Source organism: Hylaeus volcanicus, unplaced genomic scaffold (genome assembly GCF_026283585.1).
Source record: "Hylaeus volcanicus isolate JK05 unplaced genomic scaffold, UHH_iyHylVolc1.0_haploid 12221, whole genome shotgun sequence".
Classification (NCBI taxonomy): domain Eukaryota; kingdom Metazoa; phylum Arthropoda; class Insecta; order Hymenoptera; family Colletidae; genus Hylaeus; species Hylaeus volcanicus.
Genome location: NW_026533163.1, coordinates 1402966 through 1420563, shown reverse-complemented (window position 1 = coordinate 1420563; position 17598 = coordinate 1402966). Strand labels below are relative to the sequence as shown.

Here is a 17598-nt window from a genome sequence, read left to right as displayed (position 1 = left end):
AATTTTTAACCACACAAAAGTATCAAAATTACATTTGAAACATAATTATGCTATTTTTTTTTCTTTAACTCTTCTTTAATTTTAACCTTGTTACGTTCCGCTAGAGTAAAAAAACTGAGATCATTTTACAATTCTTTTTTAATAATGAAAACATTTTTAGATCTATCTTTTAACAAAAACTCTTTTGAAATTTTATACATGAATAAATGAGTTCATCATGTAAATTTTTTTTTAATTAAAAACATAAAAAAGTTTTAAGAACTTTTATTCCTCAAACCAATTTTAACTTACACAGTAAATTTATTTTTTGTTTTCTATATGTTGTTAACAATTAGCCAAATACACTCTTATAAAGCGAGTCTTACAAATGGGTGAAAACCTTATAAATGAGCTTAACTGTACATCGTGACTCGTACAAAATGTATTGTGATGGTTAAGGATCAAATTACTGAGAAGAAATACCTACAAGGAAGTATGCTATAAGAAATAGCATAAGCTATCTTCAAATCACATAAAATATGTGGGTTAATAACAAGAAAATATAAACTCGCTTTATTTGAAACTATCACATTAATTAGAAGAAATCTACAATATATGTTGAGCATTAATTAACGTATTACGGCTTTGACTAAAAATATTTATTAAAAATTAATTTTTTAATTGTAGAATATATTTTGTGTGTATATGTTGGTTCGACCAGTAATACTCATCCTGTATGAAGAAAAAAAAAATTTTAATTTTCACCGATGTATTTTATTCAACTACTGTATCAGTACCTAAACGTCTCCTTTGTCAAGACAGAACGGAAAGAGTATCTCTAAATATATTCACGTTATTCAAGAGAGTACATCCATTTTAAATGTTAAAAGTTTGAAAACTATTTTTATTCTTATAAGCATTTAGCGAATAACTGTTCGTTTCAAGGTTTCGAATAAAAGCACAGGAATCGGTTGCCTTCGATTGTCGAGATACATGCTCAATTTGAAAATCCATAAAACAAAAACTATACTGTAATTCAACATTTTTTTTTAATTTATACAATCAGTTCTATAGAATCATAAAATTAACATGAAAAAATACCGTTACAATAATTAACTATACCATTTATTTTAAGACATTATTTAGGTTTCTATTTTTTTTCACTTCAATGATTAATCTTTTGAAATAACTGTTACTAAATCTTTTGCTTAAAAGTTCAACAAGATTTTAAATTAAAAAAAAAGGGCAATTTAACTAAAAAGGGTTATAGAAACACATACATTTTAAGGCATAAACACTTGACATCAAGAGCAGAATCGTTGTGCTTAAACTTTGGTTGTGTTCCAGTCATTCCATCAGTTTTATTAAAAAAAGTTAGAGTGTCCTGAAAATTCATAGAGCCTTTCTGATTGTTCACTGAATTTTTACGCTTTCCTTATACATGTAAAGTCTTTCATAGTGTCTGTTATACTTTACAAGGTTCCGTCTGCTGCCGGATGCACGTACAAATTCGAATTCTATCAGTAATACATATATTCATTCATATGACTTAACTACTTTATGAACAAATTACCATTACTTCGTTATTTTGGGCACATATTCCATGGCTTAGCTGGTTAGTAAGTTTGCTTTTAAAACTTTCATGGTACGATCATACTGGCTCATTATGGGATAAGCTAAACTCTCTAGCTATGATACAAGCAAAGTGCTCCGATACATTTTTTTATAATGAGTGTAAAACCTTATTTCAAGTAGCAAGATCTGTTATACACAGTAGGGAAAGAACGGCGTAAAGTGCGTTGCACAAAACTATGTTCGAATTATATTTTTAGCTTAAAATGTGTCTACCTTTTTGTTTTTGCGACATTATTTCCGTATTTTGAATGGAATCCTTCGTTTCCGTAACTTATTAGCAATGTTATTTGAAATTATAATAAATTTCAATTATTCATTTTCTTGAGTAAACACTATGAAATACAAACTGTTTGTTAGTGTTTTTATACTGAATTTGTTTTCTAAAAACAAGGAATCGGGTTTTGTTGAGCTCACTATGCTAAGTTATAGCGATTTTGTAACGCTTATTAGCTCTGACATCTATCAAGAGTTTCATAGTATGCATAAGTAATTCTTAATCTTTTTATACTGTGCATGTTTTGCTACATATATTTTATTTTTTGTGTCAGTTTTGAAACTTCATTTGTGATTGTCTTTTATGATGGTGTGTGCGTTGATTCAGTTATTTTGTGTTGATTTTTTTTTTTTTTTACTTTTGCTCTTTTCCCTGAATTAAATTAATCTGTTTGCGACGTTGATTCCTATCAACAAACGTGACCATTAATTTCAAAAAAAATTGTGGCGTATTCCTTTGAAGTTTAACGTTTGTTTGATTTTGCATTTTTACCTGATACGAAGATTTAACTTTCTACCATTCGCGTAATGGAGGTGACCGAACGTTAATATCGATACCCGGAAACATATAGTAAATTGTCTGCCATTTCTTAAAATTCGTGATCTGTTGATTACTTAGCGTAGAATGAGTTTTACCAAATGTCTATTATGTGTGCAACCACTTGATTTTGGTTTCTATACTTAAATTTATTGTATTTTTCTTTAAAATAATATCGTTTGAAGTGAGTCACGTGGTGAAAAAAGAATTGCAGCAACTTTAAAGATTTACAACGTAAAATGTTTTTGTGAAGTTCATAGTTAGGTTCTAATCTCATTCCCGAGGTGAAATATGAAAAAAAATATAGCGAATTTTTGTTTTTTAAGAAACTCATACGTAAGTAGATTTCCAACTAATTGTTACCTGATTACAAGAAATTGATCAGATCCTCTTAACGAAAGGTTTCCATGAATTTATGTTTTAGGGACCAATTAAGTGTAATTTCCTTCTTGGACAATCGATCAAATACTGGTTTCTTTTTTTACAACAATTTCCAGATACTAAGTTACTTCTTTGTTTTTTTCTTTCAAATTCGTACATGCTTTGCCTATAGTTTGAATTCTTTTTGACAAAATTACTCCTTTGGAATTAATTAAACTTTTCAACCTTTGGAAACTTTAAAAACACAGAAAAAACGAAGTAAATGATGGAACTAAACTATATGCGTAACGTAAAAAACTTTCCAACTTTTCGGAACCTACAATCTTTGGTACAAAAAGGTACTAAAGACGGTATTATAATTTATTCTTTCAATAAAAGTTATTTGTATTTTTCATTATAAATATGACAAGTTGGCCGAGTGGTCTAAGGCGCTACGTTAAGGCCGTAGTCCGAAAGGGCGTGGGTTCGAATCCCACACTTGTCATTTTGTAGACACCTATTTCTTTATTCAAATGCTGATCGTAAATGGAAAAGAACGAGTAACTTTTTTATTTAACATGAAAAAGTAAACTGTAGTTGCTTTTCTTTTAATACACATAACGATCCTACGTCAATATAAAAGTCGTCTGTTTGTTAAATGCAACTACAACATATGTACCGTTGAAGTGATGCAGTCCTTTTGCATGGGAAAAACAGAATAATAAAATTTTATGTTAACGCCGTTGGTCAAACGTAGACAACATCTACTCTCACCATTTATAAGACAGAACTTGTGAAAAATCACCAGAACGAATGAAGGCTAATCCTAAAACATAAGCACCCTACACCTAATTGTTTAAAATAAAAAAACTTATTTTTAAACTTGTTGGTTTGCAAATAGTTTTCAAATTTCATTCTTGTAATCCAAAATACATTATTTCAAATAATAATAATGATAAAAATCTGTGCAATCTATTGATAGCGTTGAAAGCTGGTCAACTGCAAAAGTTATACTTAATATACGTACATACATATACCAATAATCTTTGCGACTAAATAGAAACCTAAAAACCATACTCCAATCTCAAACTATTTTCGTCTAAAACCTAAATCTTTTCTTCTGCTGAAAAGCATACGAATTGTTTTTTTTAATGTATATCATTAAACTGAATTCGTTTTGGCGTGTTTAGTAACATATACTTTGACTAAATTAGTGTAAATCCGATTCGCGACCTGGTTACTTGATTCTTTAAAAAATGCATCAAAATTCTTAATTTTAAAAACTGAATTCTGTTTCTAATACTGAAATATTTTTGATTAATTGTAAATAAAAATTTTGCAAGAAATTAACAAAACGAAGGTCATTCCTAGTTTTGACCAAACAAATTTAAAAGGTTTAATTTCGATATTAAATGCCAACTGTTTGTTCACGAACTTCGCAACTAAGAACGAAGTATGAAACGTAATCAACTGTTTACTCCCTTATTACAAGAAGCGATGATAACCCGATTAAATTTTTGAATGGCTAACTAAAAGATTTTTTGGTGAATGGCGAAGTGCGTGTTTTATATAGTACGACGTATCAAATGTGATGTTCAAGCACCGCAAGAAAACATAAATATTTCACTTTTTTGAAATTATCAAAAGTTTGAAAATGTCACATACGAGTTCAGTTGAAAAAAAAAATTCTCGATAAATTTAATATCATCATTTTAGAAGCATCTTCCTGAATGTATTTTAAAATTTTGCCTTTACAAAAATTTAACGTACTTGCCAAAATGCTGTGTTAACGTTAGCTCAAGAAAAAATTATTTTACAGTGTTACAGCTAACGGTTACGGCATGAAACATTTATTCAGCGCTCATAGTTCGACTTTACAGTACATTTCGAGAAGAAAACTAAATAGAACAGATGTTCTGTCGTTGCATAAGTGTCATTTTTTAACGTTAACATAACACGACCAGCAAAATGTTTATACTGCGAAAGTAGTAAAAAGTATAGAAATAACCATGGAAAAGAACATATAGAGTGACAAGCATAAATTCATGAAAAAACTCTTCTCATATGTACACATAACAATATTTTTTAATCTAAATTATTCTTGTAATAAGAAAAAAAAGCTACCTGGATTTAAATATAATGTGTTATAACAAAAAAGGTACTGGACAAAACTTAAAATAGGATACTTTGAAAGAAGTGACACGATGACTAGCAGGCAATTTTAATATTCCAATTAACTAAAAACCACATGTTTTTTTCTTTTTTAATATTTTTCTATCAAAGCATCGTGTAAATATATTGTATCACTCCTTTAAACATCATGGTATTTCTTTGGCTAAAACTCTATGTCTTTTTCTAGCGTTCGAGCAACCGGGCTACTAAGTATCAAACTAACAATGCGTTCGACTCTGCGACGACTATGGTAGTTTTGCAGCAAAGTTACATAAAGCAAAAAAAAAAAATTATTTTTTTAAAATTGTCAACATATTACCAATTAGTAAATAATTTTTTTTTCTCTATTGTACATGAATATTACTATTAACGACAGAAGGAAAATATATTGGGTAAGCATAGACATGCTTAAACCTATCCATGCGCAATGGGGACCGTCCTTGTCAGAATGAAACTAGAGTTAAAATGTAAATACTACTCGTAATAGTGGTATAGAATTATTTTAATAGATATGATAAAAAACATTATCTTTGTAGTAAGTGATCCATTATTTATGGAGGAAAAATTAAACGTTAATGATTGATATATACATTTATGATCCGTGTATTTATATAATTAGATTTCTAGAGTCGTCTTATTCCAAAAAAAAATCTGAATGTTAATTTTAAATTCACGCAGGTTTCGCTTCTTGTCAATACATACTCCGTTTTTAAAAAAGTATCCATCTACCCCATCTTTTTAAAACAGTTTTTTTAATTTCTTTTTCATTTTTTTTTTTAAAAAAAAAACATATACAGATAGGTAATTATCTAATGCATTTACATGCATGTAAACTGTTAAACCTATTAACCAAAAAAATTGCCATTCATTATTTATAAAAAGACATTTTATTTTGAGTGTAAACCAGCCGTAAGTTTAAATTCTAGTTGAATTTTTCTAACTAAAAACAAAAATTTAAAGAATTGCAAACACTATTTTTTAAGGCTTTTCTCTACAAACACTATACACGATCAAGGGAAACTACAGAAATTGTTCATTATAACCTCAAAAAGAATTAAATCTTTTTGCCAAGACCTTATTTAATATATTCTAAAGTGTTCGTTTCTATACCTTCCGAGGCAATTGCAGACGCGTTTGTTAAGTTTATTATACATTTAAGCAAGTCTAGTTAAAACAAAAGCAAAATCTTTAAACAATATTTTTCCAAATTAACGTAAGTATTAAAACTCATACTATAACATATATGGTCAATCACGTCCGATTTAAAAAAAAAGTTTTGGTAGATCTGACGTTTTTAAGTTAAATGCACATATAATGCGTAGTATACTTAATTTTTTTATTCTTAGCAGTTTTGAATTTATGTAAAAAAGTATTTAAGGTGTTAAAAATATAATTCAGTGCTTCTTAAAACAGAAGTAGGACTTTTATGAAAATTATTTCACATTTCTGGAGTATTTAGCGAAAGTCTTACAGTAAACTTCACACTAATATTTATGAATCGCACATGCACATATTTTTTTAGAGGGATCCGCTAAGACTTTTTTAAACAAACTTGAAATCAATGATAAAAAACATTAACGTACAGCAGTTGAAGTTGTATGTGTTATTTTATTACTCATCAGTTTGAAATAGTGTATAACTAAATGAAAGTAATTTGAAACTTAAAAAAAATCTAACAGATTTTGTGTTAAAAAAAATAATAGCAAATGTGGTTTTTCACTAATTATCTTACTTTCAATAGTCTTTTCGTAATTTTTGAATTTAACTTTTTTTTAATCATTTAGAATTTTAAATAAATAATTTTGCTAAATTTATTTTTAATGAAGGCGCGATCATAATAATAAATCAACAAGACCTTGATACTAATGTGAGAAAAAAATTGTAGATAGTGGATTTATTGAAATTCAAGTTATCCGAGAAATCAAAATGTTGTTACCTTGAAAATTCGTTGTTTAGCCACTAAAAATTTTTTTTTTGATCTTCAGTGTTAGTATTAATATAGAGTCCGCTTAAACGATAAAGCTTCTTTTGTGTAATTCACTGAAACTATTTTTATTTTAAGACTTGGAGAAGAAAGTCCTTTTAAACAACTTCGGTCTGAGTTACTATTAAAATTATAAGAACTTTTCAAAATCTTTTAAATTAAGACACTGATCACTAAGCGTCATATGTGTGTTTAATAACAACATGTTCCGTTTAAAGTTTATGAGTTGGTTTTTCAAGACGCAGTTTTATTTAGTTTTATATAAATGTATTTTCTATAAAGTTTATCAGATTAGGTAATCTCAGTAGAACTTTTATAAAATAATACATAACTAATGACGATTTTTCCCGCTCAATAATTTTTGTATGTAAAATTGCAAAACGAGTAGTAGTCAAAAAACTTAAACATATTCGGAATAAAATTATTGAAAGATCAACCAATAACACCGTTAGTTAACAATTAAAATTTTCGTTAATTTTTTTTTTTTAAATTACAGTACAAAAATAATATAAAAAAAAGTTTTGTTATTAAATTTTTATAATAATTATAGTTTTTGCATCAAGTTGAAAAAATTTATACTTCAACCGTTTCAATTTCGATTTTCTTTTGACGCATCTAATTTGTTTCATTGACAGTATCTCACAATTAAACTGACATCTTTTAGTATTCGTGACCGTATGTTATCCATTTTTCAAATTTTGATCAAGGGAAAACTTACACAAGTAATAATGATATCTACTCCAAATATGATTACATCTATTTTAAATAACACTAAGATTAAAATTTCTGAATAATTTATCCACGTTGTAATATTCTCCTCCGGATAAACATTCATACAAACGCTTTTCTTACTTTTTTCACTAATGAAAGTTTGAAAACTTTTTTGTTTTGTAAAAAAAAAACTGTACTGAAGGTTTATGAATGAATTTGAGTGAAAGCAATTGCCTACAGTAAAAACTACGTAGATTTTTTTTTTTTAATGTTAATAATAGTAATGCATTATACAAACACTAATGCAACAAAACAAACTTTTCTTGCATTGATTAACGAACACTTAAATTACATTGCACCACTAAACAAGTAGCTCACTCAATTAACGCCGTAAACGTTTTCTAAGACGATACAAAGATAAACAAAGATCAAGTAAGTTATAAAAATGCGCCAAAGTAGGCGTATTAGTGAGGAACCAAAACAGGAATGGACATAAGAAAGCACCAAAAAAAAAAATGTATTGTAGATGAGTCGACTTCTACGTCAGTATCACGCACTGAATTGGAGCTAGATAGAGACATCTATAATTTTTAATAAAAAAATTAACTCGTTTGTTTTCAGACTAGAATCTAGTAATTTGTTTCACGGTAATCATTTAAAATTTTCAAAATTTATTACTTCCTTTTAATTATTTTTTCTATTGTAAGAAAAATATTAAATTAGTAAAATTAGATATAATGCAATATAACAAACCATACGTTAAGTTTGGCAATAAAAAAAAATGCGAAATAAAAAAATATACCGTTGTAAAGTAACTGAATACGAAAACGTATTTTACTTTTTGTTATGCTGCCGTCTCAATGCTTTAAATTTCTTTTGAAAACAAGCCTTCTTTCTCTAAATTAAAATTTTTTTTATGAAGCAATTAAGACGTGATACAAACTTACAACAAATTTATTTTACAAAATTTCTCTATGCTAACCATTTAACAAACTTTTATAGTAAGAAAATAAAAAAAGATGTAATCTCTTTTTTATTAAACAGACATGATCATTCGTAGAAAAAAGTATAACTATGTGTGTAGTTCACTTAAAAAACCAAAAGTTAAAAAATAAAATAAAATAATTTGGCACAAATTTTTTTTTTTTCGAAAAATAAAAATTACAAATACAGAAATATTTTCCGAATCTTGATTTAATGTCGAGGTTCGATCGTTAAATGTTTTGAAGGAAAAAAAAAATGTAGCATCTTTTTAAAAATACGTTATGGATAAAATTTAAATTGGTTTGAAAAGAATAGTAATTCTATTTTATTCATGAGAACCTCAAATAATGACGACAACACCAACTACAAGAAAATTGCATTTATTCAGAATTTTTTTATTTTTAAAAAAATTCTGAATAAATGCAATTTTCTTCCCATGTTTTGTATACGAATGACGTATCATGTAGTTTGAAAATGTATTATAAGAAAATCCTAAATATACGGGTAAAACTAAAGTCAATCATTTTTTCAATTCTGTTTATAACAATAATTTGGCATCCAACGTCAATGGAACCAGATTGTCGTTATATACATTCAAAGACTATTTGATATACAAATACAGTTGTTTGTTAAAGGTATTTTGTGTTTTTGAAGTTGTTAAAAATTAAATTTTTTAAACAAATGCTCCTACTCAAATGAGTAGTCAATATACAATTTTTATATTCTATATTGACTATTAAAAAACACGTTTACTGATTAATTAAATGTATTACAACATTATTTTAAATGTGCATGATAAAACGTAATGACAAAGTAATTCTTACTGGTTTTTGGTTGCTAGAAATACTTTGTCTTTACATTTGTTAATGATAAAAAAACTATCTACGCCTGAGTTGCTTATTGGAATTTTACACTTATAGCCTGGAAATTCTTTGCTTATTTTACCTTATAAACCTTAAGGTTTTCAATTATACGTCTATTTACTATGCTTAACATGAGTTTTCTAATTTAACAGTAAGGTAATGAGCTTTCATCAAGGAGTTTTGTTATATTAGAATCACTCCATATCCTCGAACATTACACCTTTTAAATATACTAAGGAGTTTGTAATATCTGTAGTAAACTTTTGTGTGGTAAACATTGAAATTAAACTTGTTGTTCTTTTCCTAAAAATCTTTTTGCTAAAACAGAGACTACAAAGAAAAAATGAAATATTGTACTAAACCAACACTACAAGCATGATAGAGGTAAATAGCGTTACAAATAAAGTAATATACTTAATTTAATTATACGCAAAGTGTTTTTGACATTGGTGTATTATTCCGAGTACAATGTTTTCTTAAGAATTAAGCATTGAGAATAGGAAAAATAACCATTTTATTCTCTTTAGGCAACGCTGAAAAAACGTTTGGACTCAAGTAATTTAATGTAATTCGTTTTGAAAGAATAATGAAGTGTATAAGGCATTTTATTCAGGATAGTTAGCACTATATAACACTGGTTGAGAACTTATAAGGTTTTAAGCTTTGTTATTTTTACGTGCTAAAGAAATTTGAATACATCTTTTGTGTTGTTATTTTTATATTGAACAAAGTAAATAGCATAGCAAAGAAAAAGTTGTATATTGTAATACCTTCATATTGTATATGCAAGGATTATGTGGTTTGTAAAGTTTACCAATCTAAAAATGTAGGTAGTACTTGATCAATAATTCTAAAACAGTAAAAACATTATTCGGAACTTTTTATCATTATAAGTTTTAAGCATTTTAATCACAGATTTAATTCTAGATGATTGCACCACAATGTTAATGTTACATGTCTACCAGAACGAGATATATGTTCTATGTTTATTCGCTGGTACAAAAGAATACACTGACAAGTTTTTTTAGCTTTTGTCTTATTTTCAAAAAACAATGAAGGCGTTTCTTTCATGAAATAAGTGAACTGTTTATTTTTAGAAAGTTTTTGCTTAAAGGCTTGTTATATTTAAAGGAATTTGCCTATACGTGAAATCATGTTAAAATTTTCTATCAAAATCGTTTTCTGCACAATTGTTTCCATTTGTGTTAGAGACATACACTAAGTAAAAATGAGTTTGAGTAACTAAAACCCTGTTATATAACATAATTTTACCTAACTGTTAAGTACTCTCAAATCACAAAATCCAGTTCTTTTAAACCTCTTTGTACTATACAATTTTTTTTGTAACTCTTATATGTTTTATAAAAACTATATTAACTTCTTACTCTTTTTCTTAAAAAAGTAGCGAAATAAATTTCTTTTAAGACACAAAAAACTTAAACTACAAGTATTTTGCTGCCAAAATAACTTTTGGTGTGTGTAATCTTTTACAAAAATACTTATCGTAGCACTATCTCAAGTTCTTTTTTTTATGTTGTATGTACATTTTAAAAGTATAAATGAGTCATATTTTTTTTTAACCATTTTCAGATTGTTTTTTTATTAGCTTAATGACGGATACTGTCAAAGTTGAATTCCTACAATAATCTTACTGCACGCGATGTGTCAATATGTGGTACTTTTTATATTTTACGTTCATCATTTTAATAATACGTTTTGGTACAGGGAAACCACCGCGAACAGCAGAAACGTTTGACGAAAAACAAAATAAATTGTTATAAGGGGTTGACAAAAGCACGTAGTGAGACTATGAAAACGGTAGTGGCTACATTGTAGTGGAAAACAGGTTATACTTACTAGAAAACACTATTCTGGTCTTATTTTATATGCCTATACTCTTTAGAAACAATTAATCTTAGAATTAGATTTTGATTCCATATCTCATGCTCTAGTGTGATTACAAAAAAAAAATAAAATTACTACAACTTTTATACGAGTGGCGCGTCTACTAAATTCGGACATAACACAATTAATCTTCTTGTTTTGTGATCTTTATATGGAAATCCAAACAACTCTATATTTTTTTTAACATTATTTTTCGTGTCTGTTTTTAAAAAAAATGTCAATATTTCATTTTCACTAAAGAAAATCAGATTCAAAGGTAATGTTTTATCAACATAAAAGGAACACTTTTGTAGCATATGTCTAGAAATTCTCGTGAACACTTACTTGTAGTAGAAAAATAAGGAGTGTTAATAAATATGATTTCTCTGACAGTGTAAGCATTTTTAAACAAAACAAATTTGTATTTTTTTTTTTAAATTTTATTTCTTCTTAATGTTATTTGACAGTGCGTTCATTTTTTCATTATTTTATCTACTTCGCCTCACTATTGTTTCTTTCACATAGTTATAGGTAGAAAAAATGCTGAAATGAAAGTCGCGAAAAAATATATTACATAGTAACTAAATCAATTAGAGTAGTAAATGTTTTTTTTTGTATAACTAACGGTTTTATGTGGTGTAAAACATAAAGAAACCGAAAACAAATGTTATAATTTCTTGGTTTCTTGAGTTAATGATGTAGGTGAAGTCAGACTTTAATTCATACTATTTATTTGTAAAAAACACAAAATTTGAAAGCTGTTTAAACCGAAAATTATTTAGTAAATAGCACATTTTTTTATTGATAACAGTTTAATAAGCTGAAACACACAACAAACCTCAAAATTTGTTCGTTCACATACTTTTTTCAAAACTATCCACATCTACAAAAAAATTAAATTACTTATTTTTTTTATCGCGAAAAAAAAATATAGTTCTACCCGACTATTACCCATCGTATCAAAAGAACCTAATGGTTATTCTTTTTTCATACCGCACGTTTCAACCACGTTTTATCAATGTTTACGAGTTTTCATTTTGAACCTAATAATTAAATATGATGAACGCGTAAATTTAATAATTCGTTTTTTAAATGGTAAGCTTGACTGTCATACTTTTTTTCAATAAATTACTGCAGAAAAAAGATATGTCCTTAAACGTTATTAACTTGTTATTAATGCAAAGTATATCTTCATTTAAATTAAGTTGAAATAACAAAAAAATTTGCATTAAATAATAAATTGTTTTTGTATTAAAAAACTCATTACAACATCCATAAAGTGAATTCGATCAATACCATACTCTTACAATTCTTATCCATTCTTTATAATTGTTAAAGTTATAATTTGAAATCCCATTCTCGATTTCTATTCTTTTCATATAAAACATAAAAAGATTAAAATTAAGACAAAGCATTTCATCTTGTGAATTTTTCCCTTTTTTGTATTTCCATTATTCAATTCAGTTCACATTCTTACTCATTGTAATTTTTTTTTGTTTATAGTTCCACACAATTTCACATTATATAGAACTTCCATTCTGTTACCATTGCATGGTACATCTAGATAAAGTTGTACTTTCTTTGTTATGCATTTTATTTAGAAGTGTGTAATAAAGCGTTCCAAGGATACTCTGGTACATTGCAAAAAAATAATACATTTTTTCATCAAAAAACTTGACAGTAATTACTATTATTATTACTCTGTCGATATGAATACATTTTGAATAACATGTCCGTATTAAGAGTCTTTAATCAATTAAAACTTTTCGCATTTAAATAGAAAGTGTAAACATGTTCTTTAGCTTATGGTCTTTCTTCTAATCAAACATAATTAGAACAAAACTGTACGGCCACAAAGGTTTAAAAAATTGTAGTTCAGCAAAAAAAGTCAGCTCATTGTATTTTTCAAACATACAGTAAAAAAAAATTTATTTGCAAAAAGTATTTTTTATTTAGCATGAAATGTTTTTTAACTATAAAATGGTTATCCACAATTAATTTTTTATAAAACATCAAACATTCAATAGAAAAAATTACCAGTTTTTCATTAGTTATCTGAGAAATTTCACCTGGAAACTAAAGAAATAGAGACTTTCCAGTTTTAAATTAGTTTCTTTATATCTGACTCTTATAAACAATGCTTGAGCAGTACTTTAATAATACGTGTAAGACGTTTTAGACTCATCAGTAGTTTTTTCTTATATCAATTGCACATATATTCAAGGTTTTTTTTTTTTCTTTAAATATTTTTTCTTCGTTTGTGAAAGTCAGGATAAAATGAAAATGAAAAAAACTTAGCTGTATGGAACGTGATGAGCTACATTTTAATGTATTGTTCACTCTAATTGTGCAACCTCGTTCATGCTCTATAGTCTCTTCATTCATTTTTCACAATACACAATCTAATCAAAAAAATATTTTATGTATGGTCTAGCGCTTACCCTGGTTTAGTATTTCCTAAATATCGCATTTTAACGAACTTTCCCTCAGTTCATGAAAATGAGAATTGCATCATTCTCCCTTTCCTAATCTATTAAATACAAAAATCATACAAAGTAGAATGCCTGATGAGTTTTAATGCTTTTCCTTTTTTTCTATAATATATTGAATCATGTAAAGTACTACAGATTGTTGCAATAATAAAACCTAGATGACTAGCATTTCCGATTCATAAAAAAAAATACTCCAATAATGTATAAATTCAGAAATATCTAATACTGAAATTATATAAATGTATTGCCCTGTGGCCATCATTACATATTATTAAAAATTTATAAGATTGTTTTTCATCCTGCGTTTATGTACACGCACATGTCGGTGTAACCCAAACAATGCCTGAGAATCTTTATTATAAAAAGCGACCAAAGCTTTTCTAACACTTCTTCTGTACTCATTCATTTTAATCAATAAAGACTTTAGTCATATTGGATACTGTGGTGGATTAGCTAACATTTTACACTTTATAGTTTTAGGGATAATCGATATACCACGAAAAGCACAGCATGGAAATCAACTATAAATGTACAAATCTTTTTATTTGTTACTGAAACGGTTTTATCTCTATACTAAACCTAAGTTAAAGCAACAAACAAGAAATAAAAATTAAATGTAATGTTTTTTTTTAGTACAAAAGACCACAAAAAGAAATTTCGTTGTTGTACTTTTATCAAAATTTCCTTTTAAGCAAAAATTATTTTTTGAGAAACTAGGCTATATTTTATTAACTAACAATTACTCCATTAAATAAGTAAAGATAGTCGGATATTTTTTAATGAGTGAATTTTACTTGGACAACAGATGAGTGTTGTTAAAGGAAATAATGGATAAAGTTAGATACTTTACTTTAAATTGTTCGTGAGCTTCATTCTATTTTGAACATAGTACATTGTAACTGATATGGGAAGCAGTCTTCATACCGTGAGTTGATAATCTAATTAAAAAAATAATATTTCATTGTACAATTTATTTTATTAAAAGGAAATCTGGCTTTTAGTCAATTATGACCACTATATTAAAAGTATAGAAGCTTTAATCATTCAACAAAACTTTTAATCCTGTATTCTTTGGCAAAGTAGATTTCAACAAGAAAGTATAGCCTACAACACAGTTTTCCATAAATTTTTTCAGGGGATTTACGACATATTACTTTACCAATTTTTAAGAAAATTCTTTATTAACAAAAACTAAAGCTGTTTAAATGTCGCACGTCGATGATAAATGCAGTGATAAACTGACACTAAAAAAAATTCATTATAAATTAAATAATGCGCGAACAAGCACAAGTAGTAGTGCGTTTTTATTTATGAGTTTAGTATATAGAACCCTACATGTTTATGGAGAGACATCCTAGAATTTAACAGGAACGAATTCGTTAGGGTTTGTAAGTGTAATAGTTCTAAATTTTCAAATAAAAATATTGATATACGCTAATGATCAAATGTTGTATATGAAACACAATTTTTTGTTTATTTAATGTAGTTGCTAAGAACAAAACGAATCGTAAGCAATGGTTCATTTTTTCGCTACATTACCACAATTTTTAACAATGAAGTAGACAGGGTAACTTTGCAAGATACTCTTCATGCGCTTAAGTTGTGTGCATAGTGAGGTGGTGGTAACTTTTTGATTCTCTACCTTTTATTAAATATTGAATGCTTTTTAATTAAAAAAAGAACAGCATGATGTCGAGTTATACTTCCTTCCAACAACCTGCATTGACACTTTTGATATTCCATAAAACCAGTATTGATAATGGGGGGAAAAGTACAATTGATTGAAGGCTAAGGTATCTTTTGATTATAACTAAAAATTTGGTAAACGGATGTGTCATATTTGTTTTGAAAACATGCACTTTCACTCTTGTATGTTATAAAGAAGAGGATTGAATAAAATTCCAATGGCTAATAGTATACATATCTATACGTTTTTATTTTGGTATTGAACATGCAATTTTTTTTAGTTTTTACAAAACATTATAGTATGACACAACATGCTTTTAAGTGTGTGTTAACGCACTACAAAAACAAATTAATCATTATTTCAAGTTATAATACATAAGTTTATTTTTCGTTTTGTTTTTACTAGAAAGAAATTTCATAATAATCAAAGAAAGAAACAATCATGTTTTTATCTTCTGTAAAACTCGCAAAAAAAACTTTACTTCCTTACTTATTCATACGCCATGATTCTTATAAAAATTAAAACGGATGCTTTTTACAGACTCAATAGATTAAATTAGAATCTCATAAAAATTTTTTAAAAAACTTGATTTGCATTTTATTTAATGACATTGAATTTAATTGAAAAGCACAAATCTCTTAAATAATTTATAATAAACGTCTGCTTTGAATGAAACACGGTATTATCAATTATATTGATAAATGCGTTTAATATAACTTTTTTTCTAATAGGCATATAAAATTTCTTAAAATTAAGCTTTTATTTTTAAATCACATACTGAAAATTTTTTCACATTTGATAAAGCTAGTTGTATAGGAAAAGTCATATTAAAGAAAAAAAAAGTTTGATAAGAAGCATGATTTTTCAATTATTTTTTCGGCTGTCTGTATTGTACATATTTCTTATAAGGGTATCCTATTCCAATATTAATAACCTAAACGTGACTCCAAAGACAACACAACATGCTAATCAGTACGACGCAAGTGAAGACGCGGAATTTATTAAGTACTCGCCTTATATGAAAGAGAAACAAAATAATAAACATCTTACACAATTGAATAATGTTTTCATATCTGCGAATGTTGAGACAAGTTTTGAGGATCTTTTTGATCCACAACCATCATTTTACAAAAATGTTTCGGCTAATGAAACGTTTATTGATTATTTTTTGGTTGAAGCACCTAATATTAAAGCCAGCGTACCAAACGGAGTTCATTTGTGGTCTAAAAATATTTTTAATGATTACTACGATATACCTATAGATATAAATAATGTTTCCGAAATAACGAGAAGTCGTTTATCTTATGTTGTGAAATATTTATCAAGAGGTGTCAATATACGATTTCGAAGGCCTTTACCAACAGATATAGTTATTGTGAAAGTTACTGAAGATGAAACACAAGGTTGCTGGGCCAATTTAGGTAGAGGTTTAGGATACCGGTCTATGTACCTAAATATTCCTCCTCAGGTCTGTAACTCAATACATATGGTACTTCACGAAGTGATGCATGTTCTCGGATTTGGACATGAGCATGAACGACTTGATGCTAAGGATCACTATATTCGACAACCTGATGAAATACACGCAGCTCTAATCCAAACGGCGTTTGATGAACTGTCTGTGATGAGTTACCCTGAGAGCGTTATTGGTCCGACTAAAAATACCCAAATACGAGATATAGCTAAAGGACGACGCTCGTTCCTATCACGATGCGATTGGAGTCTACTTTTACAATTATATCCAAGTACTCGACCTCCTCCCGATTGCATTCCAAATTATGTACCGGAGTTGTTAGTTCCAACCCCAGCTTTGCTAAATTACTTAGATGTTGATAGTGCCAAAGAATTGTGTCACTATCAGAATGAATTTTTTTTTGATGTTGGTTTCTGTGATACAAAGAGAAACTCTTCTTATCCATCGATCGAGGATGAACTGGCACCTGTTTCTTCCAGTACTAGTTTCAATGTAAAACCTATTTGTATTATGCAAAATGTTTGTTACAATAAAAATAATTCAATCAATATAAGCGGTGTGA

At 27.6% G+C, this 17598-nt stretch overlaps 1 long non-coding RNA gene and 1 other non-coding gene across 2 annotated transcripts; one reads left to right on the top strand and one right to left on the bottom strand.

The window, feature by feature from the left end:
- Positions 1-3210: 3210 nt before the first annotated feature.
- Positions 3211-3290, top strand: Trnal-aag (transfer RNA leucine (anticodon AAG)). Its single transcript has one exon. It is a non-coding gene; the product is annotated as a tRNA-Leu (tRNA).
- A 10660-nt stretch (positions 3291-13950) lies between these two features.
- LOC128883352 (uncharacterized) lies at positions 13951-15357 on the bottom strand. The gene is made up of 3 exons (XR_008458860.1): positions 15211-15357; positions 15035-15119; positions 13951-14979 (listed from the first exon to the last, which is right to left on the bottom strand). It is a non-coding gene; the product is annotated as an uncharacterized LOC128883352 (long non-coding RNA).
- Between the last annotated feature and the right edge of the window lie 2241 nt (positions 15358-17598).